The sequence below is a fragment of the Lethenteron reissneri genome, chromosome 66 (assembly GCF_015708825.2).
Source record: "Lethenteron reissneri isolate LAM-NWPU_2019-01 chromosome 66, ASM1570882v1, whole genome shotgun sequence".
NCBI lineage: Eukaryota > Metazoa > Chordata > Hyperoartia > Petromyzontiformes > Petromyzontidae > Lethenteron > Lethenteron reissneri.
In genome coordinates, this window is record NC_083844.1 from 2,931,634 (window position 1) to 2,945,238 (window position 13,605).

At 45.2% G+C, this 13,605-nt stretch overlaps 1 long non-coding RNA gene across 1 annotated transcript; it reads left to right on the forward strand.

Annotated features, from left to right (window-relative positions):
* Positions 1–2,203: 2,203 nt before the first annotated feature.
* Positions 2,204–9,592, forward strand: LOC133359959 (uncharacterized). The gene is made up of 3 exons (XR_009757200.1): positions 2,204–2,399; positions 8,777–8,907; positions 9,389–9,592. It is a non-coding gene; the product is annotated as an uncharacterized LOC133359959 (long non-coding RNA).
* The last annotated feature ends 4,013 nt before the right edge of the window (positions 9,593–13,605 follow it).

The window sequence follows — 13,605 nt, forward strand, 5'->3', positions numbered from 1 at the left end:
GAAAACCAACCACCGTCGGGTTGGCTGCCTACCACTTACATTATCATTGGCTGCTGACATTTGGGCTACGCCCATTTCAAACCCTTATAAACAGTTTGCTTGGAAGCTACCCCCCCCCCCCCCCATTTTCCTGAAGACGACTGCTTGTGTTGCGATCAGAACGTCGTAGTTTTTTGTTATTTTTTGTTATTTCTTTGAACCTGTCTACGTGACTTTACCGAAAGACCCAAGAATATCAATTCCTGCAGTAACAAAAGCTTTAAGTCAAAAGCCTATCACCTTTATTTAGGGCTGCAAAATTGGAGATCACGACATGATGTGGGCCCCACACATATGCTGTAACACTTGTGCAACATATCTTTGCCAGTGGTTAAACAGGAAAAGGAAATATATGCCTTTTGCAGTACCAATTCTTTGGAGAGAGCCAACAGATCATATCAGCAATTGTTATTTCTACATGGCTCCTCCAGTGGGGAAAGGTGTGTCAAAGAAGAAAAAGTGGACCGTGCATTATCCAAGCATTCCATCAGCTATATGCCCAGTAACCCACAGAGAAGGACTACTGGTTCCTGATGCACCAGAATCATTCTCACTTGAGTCAGACGAGGAAGAGGATTAAACTTCTGGTCCTGAACCATCAAGGTCACATGACCCAGATTTTCTCCCATCCTCCTCTGAACCACACCTCATAACACAAGGTAAACTAAAAGACCTTGTCAGGGATTTGGAACTACCCAAGAGTAAGGCAGAGCTGCAGCAGTGAAATCTCCTGGCAAATGGAGCCCTTAATTGGCAAAAGTAATTGATTGGTAAGAGGAGCCCTCAAAATAAATGGGCAGTCAAGAGAGAGTTGAACCAATAGTAATGTAGTGTTCTTCACGGAGGCACACACTTCAACTTGGAGGCAACACGTTTATTACACGGCCTCGACAGGGGTACTACTTAAACGTACACAAGTTAACTAGACCCCAACGGGGTAACTACATAACCGGGTCAGTCAGTAACATTCTGACTGACCCACGTTGCCGAGTGAAGACCGAAGATCGAAGAGACATAGCACCGAGGGTTGATTCCAGAGAACAGCCCTGATCAAGGCTCGCGACTCGGCCTTTATGGGCCGCAGCGTGGCCGGGCTCTACTGTTGGCCACGCACCTTTTCCAGATCTTTCCCGAAGACTCTGGCCCCTACATCACGTGTCCCTCCCCCCTCCTTTTGGGCCCCCCTTGCCACCTCATCCGGTCACGTGCCCTCTCGGGGTCACCCAAACTGTCATGCCCTAGCCACTCCATTTATGTCACTACAGTAACATAAGACACGTGGATGCAGTGAGACAGTAGCAGGGTGTGCAGAACGATCACAAAATCATCGTGCCAGAACCATGTTTAAATGAATACCACAATCGCACTGCTGAGACTTGTGTCTATGACGGAGATGTGTGCATTGGCCTGGTGTTGGTGATGATGAAGTTCTGGTGCGGTTGATGGTTCCCCTCGTGTCTTCCAGGAAGATGAATGTCAGAGCAAGGAGATGGCGAGATGATGTTTGGGTCTGGAATGAGGAGGCAACCTCCAGGGATCGCGAGAGTAGAGGTGCGCTGCTAACCCGAGCATCACTTTACTCCACTGTAGACTGGGCAGCAGAGAGCCGACTCGCTATCAGCATTAACAACCTTTATCTCGTCTACCCGTGCACCACGGCATGTGGGGATTGTTATCGCCACTTTGCATCTTGCGTGGAAACATTTGGCTTGCGGGAACATTTTTTTTCCAAGTCACCCTCCCTCTACCCTTCACGTCCCCGGCCTCTCCCAAAGACAAATATTTCCACTATAGCCTTGCAGAGACTGTTGGGGCAAGTGCTGTTAGCGAACACCTATGAAGGCTAACATGGAACACGAGGGGGGTGGTGCAGTTAGCAATACGCCCGGTCGCCTTTGTCTCCCCAGTGGTGACGTTTACGTCTTGCACCAGGTACTCATTTGAGGCTGATTCGACCTAGGAAATGCCCAGGACCTGTTCAGATAATCGTCGCTGGTGTTGGCCGTGAGGGGGAATCAAACTCGTGTCGCCACGATCGATGCGCAGCTTGCACCCCCCCCCCAACCCTCCCCTACCACTCACCCTCCCCCGCGTTACCTCCCTTATAGTTTGTTGTTTCCATGAGCCAGACCGACCAGAAGTGAGTTCACGGCAGCCTCCCTACCAAAGCAAACCCCTTAATTTACGTCACCTCAACGCAAGTAGAAAACGTCGCAGGGACTGCCACCAGCGAGGCTCCCGTTCACGTGGGGGCCCCATGCGTTCGCTTGCACGAATGCTGCGCCAAGGGAAACCGTGAGCCATGATGATGACGGCGGGGATGATGGTGATGGTCGTGATGGTGTTACCTGTGCGTACAGGTGGGTTCTGCATATCCACTCTTCACACGGAGCGATCTTGGTTGGTCTAAATTCTCCGTTTGGTGCAAAGCGTCAGGGGTCAGCAACCTGCGGCTCCGGAGCCGCTTGTGGCCCTTCAAGGGCCGCTTCGTGACGTTACTTATTAAGCACCACCACTCTCTCGTATTCGCCACGCAGTGGCATTGCGCCTCTTGAAACATTGAAGGGGGGTTATTACCGATTTAATAAAAAAAAAGTCTCTTATTATTTTTGGTTGCCGACCCCCTGGTGGAAGTGATTCTGCGTTTGTTCGATGGATTGGATCGACAACCGATCCGCCATAGATAGGAACGTGAACATTCTCACCACTGGATTTGCAGGGAATGTACGCTGTAGATGAATGCCAATATTTAATTGCTCAATTAATCAGGAAGTCACTTTGCCTTATATTTAAACTTCGAACATGAGTGTTATTAAATTAACTGTGTATATTACTCATTATCAGTAACGTTATTATCATCATCGACAGCATCACCTGCCGCATCAGATGGTATCGTTGCATCTCTCTTATCCCCAGCCATGATCAATCCACTGATGAGTGAACACATCTCTCTCCCACATGCCACCAAATATCCGTACCTCAATCGACCATCTCTGCGGTGGTCGCCCTCCTGTCTATCGGCTGTACGCTTGGAGGACTCTGTAGCTTGCATGTGGCCTCGTGTGTGTTTGCTGCATGTACACAGTGCAAACTTGTAGGTGTGCATGAGTGGGGAGCGTTGGAGCAGCAGTTAGCGCGTTGCACAACGAACCCGTCGAGTTAGATTCCTGCTCACGGCGAGCACCAGGGACGAGTATCTGAACTGGTATTGGGGCCTCCCCTAGGTCGACTCAGCCTTACATTAGTATCTGTGATTATGTACGATGTGTAAAAATTGCCACTGGGGAAACAAAGACGGTCGGACGTGGTGCTGGTCACCCACCCCCTTCCTGTATCCTGCCGATCTTCATTGATGCCTGCTAACAGCACTTGCCCCAACAGACTGTTAAGGATATACGGGGGATATTTGTCTTTGTGGGGAGCGGTGGCACAGTGGTTAACACTGCACTCTGCAACAAACCCGGCAGATACCCAAGTTCGATTCCCGCTCACAATCAATCACAGAGATAGCTAATATCTTAACAGGTCCTGGGTGTATACCCTAACTCGAACGAGCCATTCCTGAGGGCCTGATGTGGTGTGTGTGAACACGGGCATGGTATTGACCAACGCGCCCTCTCGTGTGCCGGAGGTGGTGCTAATCGTGATCAGAATTTACCCCAACAGTCTGTTAAGGCTAGACGGGAGATCTTTGTCATTTTATTGTCATGCGACCACCTCCCAGCGAAAGCCTTTGACAATCCACGTGACCTATCTGGGCACAAGCACCATTGTTGCTGTGTATTCACCTCTCTGTGCAGTTGAGTAATTTTATGGCCTGTCCATAGGAATATGGAGTTTCCACAGTTGGTTTTGGGGGTGCCAATGTGCAGGTTATCGCCGCGCAAGTAAAACGTGTTGTGGAAGAGCAATCTACACACACGTAACAATTGGGTTGTCCGACGTTTCACTGCTAGATATAACCCACCATTATCTGGCAGTTACCAGCGAAATGTCGGCTGACAACTGTCAAATGTGTGTATGTTTGTGGTTCGCTCTCCAACATCATTCATGGTCGTGCTGATGCAGTCATACATTGGCACGTGGGATTGTTCATCACGTGTCATATTTATTCAGAATCAGAATTTTATTTAGACTCCGATGAGCCATGAAGCTTTTTTTCACAGATGTCCAGTAGGGAGGTCAGCAAGTTACAACAGCACAATACAAACACACGAGAAACTATACCAAAATAAGCACGTCACTAAATATATACAATGAATTGAAACATAACAATATGTATATATAACTCCGATTCATCAACACGAATTGCAAGCTTAGGCAAGGTAGTCCCAGACCACACCAAGGCAAGAACACGCAGTAGCAGTCCCTCAATGCAATGGCACATTCAATTGTTACTATCGATATATAAGTATGGATCAAAGTTACAAATCTTATTGGGAAATGTGACTGAATTCAACAAGCATCGTTGGATGGAGTCAGGTGGAGAAGGGTCCACGACATACACAAAATATGGATCATTACCCATAATAGGCGTTTTTGGGTTCGATCGTGTCAATATAAATGTGTCGTTAAACCCGTCACCACCAATTCGTTACTAGTTCAGCACACCGGTGTGTTGGAGAGTAAACCCACAACATTTACCATTGGAGTACGACGTTTCATCAGTAATTACAACTAGCATCATCAGACGATATCGAGATTTTTCGAGAAATTCTCCTGTTTCGGTCTTAAATTGAGGGATACATACGATGTGGTCACTTGCGAGCCAATCAGGTACGAAGGCCAGAGGAAAGGGGGGGGGGGGGGGTAAGGTGTACAGATACATTGTAATGGATATCAATTACCGTGTTAAAATGGATAATTGTATTGGGCTACGTAAATCGGCTTTTTGCGATGGCTTCAGCCTGCGCTACGTTACCTGATCCACGTGATCCTCTTCCTCTCATTGTCAATCCCAAGACCCATTGTCAAACCCAAGAAAACTAAGACGTCCATCTGCCTTTTAACTTTCCCAAGAAGACTAGGAATGGGTAACAAAGCCTTTGGCATTGCAGCACCAAAGTTTGGGAACAACCTTGTTTCCTCACTTAACATCGTAAATATTCCTTCAAAAATATATTGGAGTGGAAGATCAGTTCTGGATACAACCACATTTGTAATGTGGTTTGTAACTTCGAGCTTTACCCGTGTATCACCTCTCGTTTAATGTCAATGTGCCGTTGTATTGAGGAGCTACTATTGTGTGGTGTTGGCTCGGTGTGTCTGGGACTGTTTTTTGGGTGTTGCTGCCTTGTCCAAGCTGGGAAATTATTGTACTTATGCAATTTGAACGTATATACTTTATTTGTATTTGGTTATTTATGTTTTAGTGATTTGCTTACTGTTGCTATACTGCCACTTCTATCATTTGTGATGGCCAGGTCCCCTTCTGAAAAATAAGCTAACAGCTCAGTAGCCTTTACCTGGTAAGATGCAAAAAATTAAGTTTACTTTTATTTGTATATTTTGTTGAAGTATTTTTTTTTACTTTCCTGTACTTTGTACTTCTATCGTGGTTTTGTATTGTTTTTTGTTATAATGCTCTGACCCACCCCTACTGGACATCTGTGAAAAATAGCTTTGAAGCTCATGGGATTTCACCAGGATCAATACATATGTAGTGACATCAGGGATGTCACTGCATGGTGCCGGCCCAGGAGGGGTCGTGCCGTTCGATGTTCCTACATCGTGGACAGCACCGTGTGGGTGGCTGTGTGTAATACCAGCCCTAGCGGGGCTTGGCGAGCACTAGGATAGTGCGGATCCCAGGGGCAGAGTTGCCCCGGGCCATGGCATTCTGGTTGATCCCGTAAACACGTAATCCGGAATGTCCATACAGGAGGCCCCAAGTGTGGGGGACTCAGGGGTGATCACGTGTCCGGAGAGAGCTCTTGTGAAGGATCGAGAGGGAACGAGAATGTTTGGGAAGGCGGGCAGGGCCGAGGGCGGGTCCCTGAGTGGGACCGAGGTGACTCTTCATTCTGCATGCTGAAAGTTACGCGTCTCAAGCTGGAAGCGTTCCGGGCGATGTAAACCGTCCTACGGGGGACCACGTGGTCGGGGACCCGAGCGAGCTTCCTTTTTTCCCCTCTTTTGCTTTATGCCATCAAAGGTTACGTAGCCACGGTCGGGGTTCAATTCACAAGAGACGAGTCGTGGGTCTGGCTCCCATCACCGTGAGGAGTGTTGTTCTCTTCCCATTCCGTAACCATCCGCTCTGGCGTTCCGCAAGACTCTTCTAGTCTTGTTGCCTCCAACATTGTAAACCTCTTCTTGGTTCTTTCGGTAAAGTCACGTAGAAGGGAAGTAATAAAATAATAAAAATAAAACATAATAAAATAATTCCCACGACGTTTCGGCCACAACGCAAGCAGCCGTCCTCAGGTGAAAACCAGGTCTGTCGAGGCGACAGCATCTGAATGAAACAGCACCATGCTTGGAGCATATATTTAAGCTGGGTTGGAAGGGGGGGGGAAGGGCGCCTTGACAAAATAATTTTCATATCAAGATGAATTTAGCATATTTATGGTAAATGCAGGTATGTGATTAGTACTACTCATGCCCGTGCATTATGCAGGATTAGCAGCATCAAAGGGAGGGGATATGGGAAATGCAGGTATGTGATTAGTACTACTTATGCCCGTGCATTATGCAGGATTAGCAGCATCAAAGGGAGGGGATAGGGGTAGCATTAATTAAGGGAAGGAGTGTTAATAGTATGTAGCTGCAGTAACTAAAACCACCACGTAAACTACTAAAGTATAAACTACATAGTATCATCAGTATACTAAATATACTCTACAATACGCTGAGTTACTAACAGTAAGTAATACATTACAATTCTACGTCGTAAAAAAATATAATATGCTTCCATCTAAACTTTATTCTCTTACATCACACGAGTCTACACCATACTATATACTGCCATAGAAAAACCCAAAATTCAATTATATACTGTATTGCTATAAACCACCTTATACATTGTAATATTACACTATGTATTATTCTACCCACACTAATGTATATCACACTGCTGTATATTCACTATACAATTACGATACTATATATTACTTTGTGCATTGTATTAAGCATATCAATTTTATACTATTTGTTATTATACACTGTACCATTGACCGTCGTGTGAAAGATACTAAGAGGAAGCAACGAAATATGTCAATGGGAGAGTAGTGAAAGGAAACTTGCAGCGGAGCAAAGAATCCATTCCCTGCGGAGAATACAATGCCAGTGAGTGGAACGCGGTCTGAAAGTCACCGTAAACGTGAACACAATCAGTTAAGATCCGAAATGGTTTATTACGTCCTTCCAATGATTGCTAAGCCAGAATCCATCTTCTCGGTTGAAATTGTCTCTGTTTGTTTATGTGGATCGCCTCATGAACGAATCTCTCATTGTAGCCAGATGGCTTGCAGAGAACCTCTGTCTTGGACAGGTCAATATCATGTGAGCCCACTGAATTGTAACAGTGATCTGCCACGGCTGAGGTGTTTGTCCTACCGTGTTTCAAGTCTGCTTTATGTTCACGGATGCGGTCCGAGACATGTCGTTTGGTTTCTCCAATGTAACTGCTACCACAGAGGCAACTTAGTTTGTAGACGCCACGGTACTGTATGTCTGGAACCACATCTTTTACAGACAGAACCTCCCTTCAACAATGACTCGATAATCCTTCGCTCACAATCTCATCCACCTCTTTGCATAGCGAAGAGTCATCACGAGCGGTCGTTTTGGAGAATATAAAAACCAAAATAGATCAGCGGGTAGTCTGCCTCATCTTTCACATATCTGTTTCTCCACATACAACAAACATATAAACGCATTTCTTATACATACCATCACCCGCACACACTGCCGTTTACCAGTTCATTACTTCAGCAGCATTGATTCAAGACAAGCAAAACTCTGCACCAGTTTTGACACAGTCACTCATCAGCAGCATAATCAGGTTTGCTTAAATTATGTCCTAGCCCATAAGCTCTGCAGTTCCACCAGCATTGATTCAAGCAACGTTGACTGCTGAAGAGATGCACTATTTCAATGTCGCTCCAGAGTTTTCTTGACTTGAATCAATGCTACTTAAATGATGCATGCTCAGGAGTCTGTGTGTGCGGCTGATATGATGTGTAAAAGTTATTTTTATTCATGTATAGAGAAAGTAGGTTAGTGATGTAAATACTTATGTTGATAATTAAGTGTAATTTCCCAACTCTGTTGTACAAATATACACACTAATTGAAATAACAAATCCAACCAAAGACAAACAACGATTACACGCAAACATTTTATAATATTAAAAGAACAAAAATATTATTTTAAGAATCGTTAAACTACTTAAAGGATTATAACCCATTATTACACAACGTGCATGAAGGAGATATGGTATAGTTTAACATGCATTTATATAACCTTTTCGTAGGCTAGGCACGTATGTAATCCAGCACTGTGATCCTGCACTGTGATTCCTTCTCGTGCACGTTACACGTTGAGATTATTATTATGACCAGGAAAAGGTATATTGAGACTAAACGTAAGTGACGATGTGTTAACAGATGAACGGTAAATAGAAGTGGAGCGAATACAAAACCTTGCAGTTCAACTCTCTGTGTTGTTTATACATTTCAAAGCACAGTATTGATTGAATTCTAAACACACTCTATGTCTCTCACCGTGAACGCAGAGATGGCTCATCTGACTCTGATGGAAGGACAAGATTTGAGACTGGCATGTCATTTCAGAGTGAACAACACGCTTGGGTCTTCTCTACGTTGGGAATACAAAGCAACGGATATCCTGGGAAAAGCAGAAACTGTGAGTGTGAAAACTTTCATTTGAATCGCTGGTTATTCGGTGGATCAATTTTGCTGTTGAAGTCGAGGTCATAGATAAAATCTGCCATTGCATTGATGCAGAACTAACAACTGTGCTTTGTGACGACGAGGATCGGTCCCATTATAACACATATTGGGAAAATCAATCTCTGACTCAACAACTTCGCATCACCCGTGACTGCAACAACTCGTTCGATACAACACCTCTGTCTTGAATGATTGCGCCAACGAATGTGCCCAAAGCAGGCATGCATTGGCACAGTCAGTGAAAATTCACAGACTTCAACGCGACCCAACAGAGCTTGGTGGAAAAATAACTTGGGTAGGAATGCAATTCTAGACGTATCGGAACATGTATGTACCTCAATTGGTCCCTATCACTATATCGAAATGCATAATTGTTCATGCCTCACTCAGTGTTTATACACTTGATTGATTTCACACACCTCTTGTCCTTACAGATCGTATTCTGCAACGATGAATTAAATCCTCCCTGTTATGTTCAGCAATCATTTTCACGAGTGGAGTTTTCTGGAGACTTGAAGAGGGGGAATGGCTCCATCACCATCAAGAGAGTCACCCTCAATGATAGCGGCGTCTATTCATGTACAGTCAATCATGAGAAAGATTTTTATAAGACAAGGGTGGAGATCTTGTATACCACAAGTACCTGCAAGTAAATTGTGAATACAACATTCTGACACCAGTGCCTGCTCTAAATGTGTTTATCCAAGACCATTTACGTTACAGGAAATGTTTTACTTTAAAATGGATGTATTTTCGTGCAGTGTTCAAGATTTATCTCTTAGCGGAGTTGTTTTTTGCTATATCTGCTTCATTGTTGTTACTTTATTTTATTGTGGTTGCATTTTTGTAACCCGGGTAACATTTGCTTGTGGTCTCTTGAGTTCTCACCTGGTTAAATTAATTCACTTTATATAACATTCATTCAGCCAGGAGCTTACTCGCAGCAATAAAATGACAACTGTTCCACTTGTACACACATTAAGTATTCCTGCTCATTTGAGCTTACAATGAGATAGATCCGGGTGTGTGTGGGTGGGGAGGTGAGGTCTCTGTAATGTCTAGCCAAGTGAGACTGACCCGAGTGATTGTGGGTGGAGAAGTGAGGTGAAGTGTCCCTGATTCGAGGCCACTGCGGTGACCCGATCCTTTCCACTGCTAAAGCAGCAGGCGTGTGCTGACACTCTCCTAGTTAACACAACGCCATCTTCATTCGTCACGTGTGGCTTTTGTATAAATCACAAAGATGGCACAAAACAATGGCTGTTGGATCCTGCGGATTCGTGCAACTCCCGCTGGCCGCAGTGGGCCCGTGAACTCCTCTGCGTAAACTGCCGAGCCGTCTTCCCTCGTAGCCGTGGGTGTTCTCTGGGTATCCCAATTTATTCCTTACTAGCGGAAAGTACCCGGCGTTGCCGGGGTCTTATAAATATTTCTAAACTACTCTTCAAAATCTAACAGTAGTGCGTACTGACTGTGGTGGTACCTGCTATGATTACAGCAGTGCCTATCGTGGTGGTACCTGCTTTCACTGCAGCAGTGCATACTGTGGTGGCACCTGCTATGATTATAGCAGTGCATACCGCCTGTGGTGGTACCTGCTATCACTACAGTAGTACATGCTGACTCTTTATCAGTAATTATCGACTCTAAAGCACAACGTACTCACCTGACAGAGTGGCGTGGTGAGGCCTAGTGCCGTGCAGAGCCTGCGGCATCACCTAGATTGTCCAGTCGGCTGAGGTGGCACCTTGGCAGGCTGGGGCTGGGCTGCTACCCCTGACCCCCCCCCCCCCCAGCCACGATCTCTCCGGCCGCTCTGCAGTAATATCTATGGCATATAGTGGTAGCATCTAGCGACTGTATATAGTAGTAACTGCACACATCGGAGTGGGGGGGATATCACACAGTGAAGATTTAAGCTCAGCGTTTAGTGTATTTTTATAGCATTTTTCACGCGAAAGAAAATGTCCCCCTCACTCCCAGCGAAGGCATGCGACTTGGCATGGGCCGTCCCCCCCACCAAAGGAGCTTGAGTTGGTCGTGCCCGCGCATAAAATTATCATGTGTAGATGAATCAAGATAATGTAATTGGCATGTATAATATATATTAGGAAATACTCCCGTTCTATAACCAAGCTCCATCGATAGTAGAATAAGTTGAAATCGAGATATAGGGCAGTGGTTCGTGAACTGATGAGGCTCACACGACTGCCAAGCCATAAATTACTGGGGCTAATGTTTAGCAGAGGACTAATTAAGCAGATAAGTGTCATTAATGTAGTACTTTAATTAAATTTATGTATTTATTTTATGACAGCTTATAACTTCGAAGAATTATGTCAGGAACGATAATGATGATATAACGATATTGTGTAGTGAACCTTACACTGCATGGGTGGGTAAGCGCTGCCCTCCACTTTAAGAAAGAACTCAGCGGTAGCTCTGGGATATCTGCTTCCAAAGACGGTTTTCTAAGACGAAGCTTTGCACGGCTCTGTGTGAGTGCAGAATGTATTATTCATCTCACGTGAATATATATTATATTCATATATTTTAAGTGGGAATGGCGGAAACAGCAAGCTGCAGTCCGACTTACGAATCCAGTTCTAACCACCACCACTACTTCTGAACACACGTGTGTGCCCGACCTGCAGCAGAATCTGGCAATCCCAGATCGGTCTCTTCAGCCATCTTAGGACCCACAGATAATCCAAATTTATATGGAAGACAATCATCCTTCATTGCAAGGGATGGTATATAAATATCGATCTTAAAATCAATCAATGAGTTTTGTCGAAGAATAATCTTGGCTCGGTCTTTGGGTATATCGATAAATGTGTATATATATGGAAACACCCACTCTCATATTATTTGCCACTGATGTTGGCGATGGTCTGGAGTCGAACTGAGGTTGTGAGATGTGTGCTGCAGAGTACTAACCACTAATTGAAACCAATTGCAGGTAATTTATAATGTTAAATTTCAACACATTGGCGGGTTTTAACGACACGTGTATACTCTTTGGTTCTTTCGGTAAAGTCACGTAGGTATAAAATAAAATAAATAAAATCACGATGTTTCGGGTGGGACAACCACAGCAAGAAACAGGGCTGCTGTAAGAAGAGGCTATATAGATAAGAGAGGGGGGAGGAGCCAGGGAGGCGAAAGGGATTAAAGGGCGAGCACGGCAAAATGCCGGGGGTGGGGGGGGTGCTATATAGGTAAGAGAGGGGGGGGGAGGTAAAGAGAGGGGGAGGAGCTCCTCCCCCTCTCTTACCTATATAGCCTCTTGTTACAGCAGCCCTTTTGCCCACTTCAGCAATTGTTTCTTGCTGTGGTTGTCCCACCTGTTGACGAACGCTTGTGTTGCGCCCGAAACGTCGTGATTTAATTTATTTCATTTTATACCTACGTGACTTTACCGAAAGAACCAAAGAGTATCGATCCCTGCAGTCACGAAAACTTCAAATCTAGACACATTTATATATTTACGCGATCTCACCCAAAAACCTCTTATGTATTGTGGACATTTGCCATGTCGGATTTCCAAGTGAACACCTCAACGTAATGGTTAATTTGTATCACCTCCAACTAGCGCTAGTGACTACGTACGGTGTGAAAGAAATTCAACATACACGTACATAACACAACTCCAGTAATGTTAATATATTTGCCTATCTCTGGTTTTGCAGGTGCAGTGACAGCTTTCTTGACAACAGTCAATCATAGGGTGACGACCAGAGAGGAAAGCCATACCCATAGCATATACCATTATATCTTGTCCACCTGCATAGCTGGAATCATTATCTCCATCGTCGCTGTGGTTCTTATTGCCTGGCTGCGCTGGAGGAGAAGGAGGAGGAGGGATGGGGCTCCTACGAGCGTGACAGACATCTACGGTGACTCGAGGGGCGCTTCCCTTCCTAGCCTACACGAGAGCCCAGGATGGGCCACAGAGATTGGCGAGCTGCAGCTGTATGACGAGGTGGGTGAGCGGCATATGTCTGCATTCCCTCTCTTCCACAGCACAGCTGAGATGTGCCAGTGCTGTGCCGAGCCAGCCCGGTATGTTTCAGGAGGCGCCAGGTTGGGTTTTTTTTCCACTGCAAAAACCGAGCCATGCCGTCGACCTCACCGTGGGCGCCACAGTGGCGAGATATTAACTACCTTGCCTGGTATAAAGGCGGTATTGGGTTAGATCCCGACACTGACGCCTGCTGTAAATTTGGAGTATGCATGTACTCCTGTGGTCGCGTGGATTTTTTTCTGGGTCCTCCCGTATTTTCCCTCCACATTTAGAAACATCCATTTATAGTAGTTGGCTGCTTTAAATTTCCAAGTGATAAGCCACTTTTTTTAGCTTTCGTTTGTGGTCAGGTTGCTTCTGAAATAGAGCTATATAGCTCAGTGGGCCTTACCTGGTAAAAATATATTTTTTTAAGTGTTGTACGAAATTACGTCATTGTCACCGCTTGGAACGTTAGGTGGCTTCTGCAGAACTGGGAGGTGCTCTGGTGATCTGTAACAACTACTGGGGCTTCTCTTTCCTCAGTGTGGTGGAACAAAAAAAGGCCTATCTAAGATTATTAAACATCGTTGTGCATGCACATTATGTATGTTCATTACCCTATGAATAACACAACCAAGAATA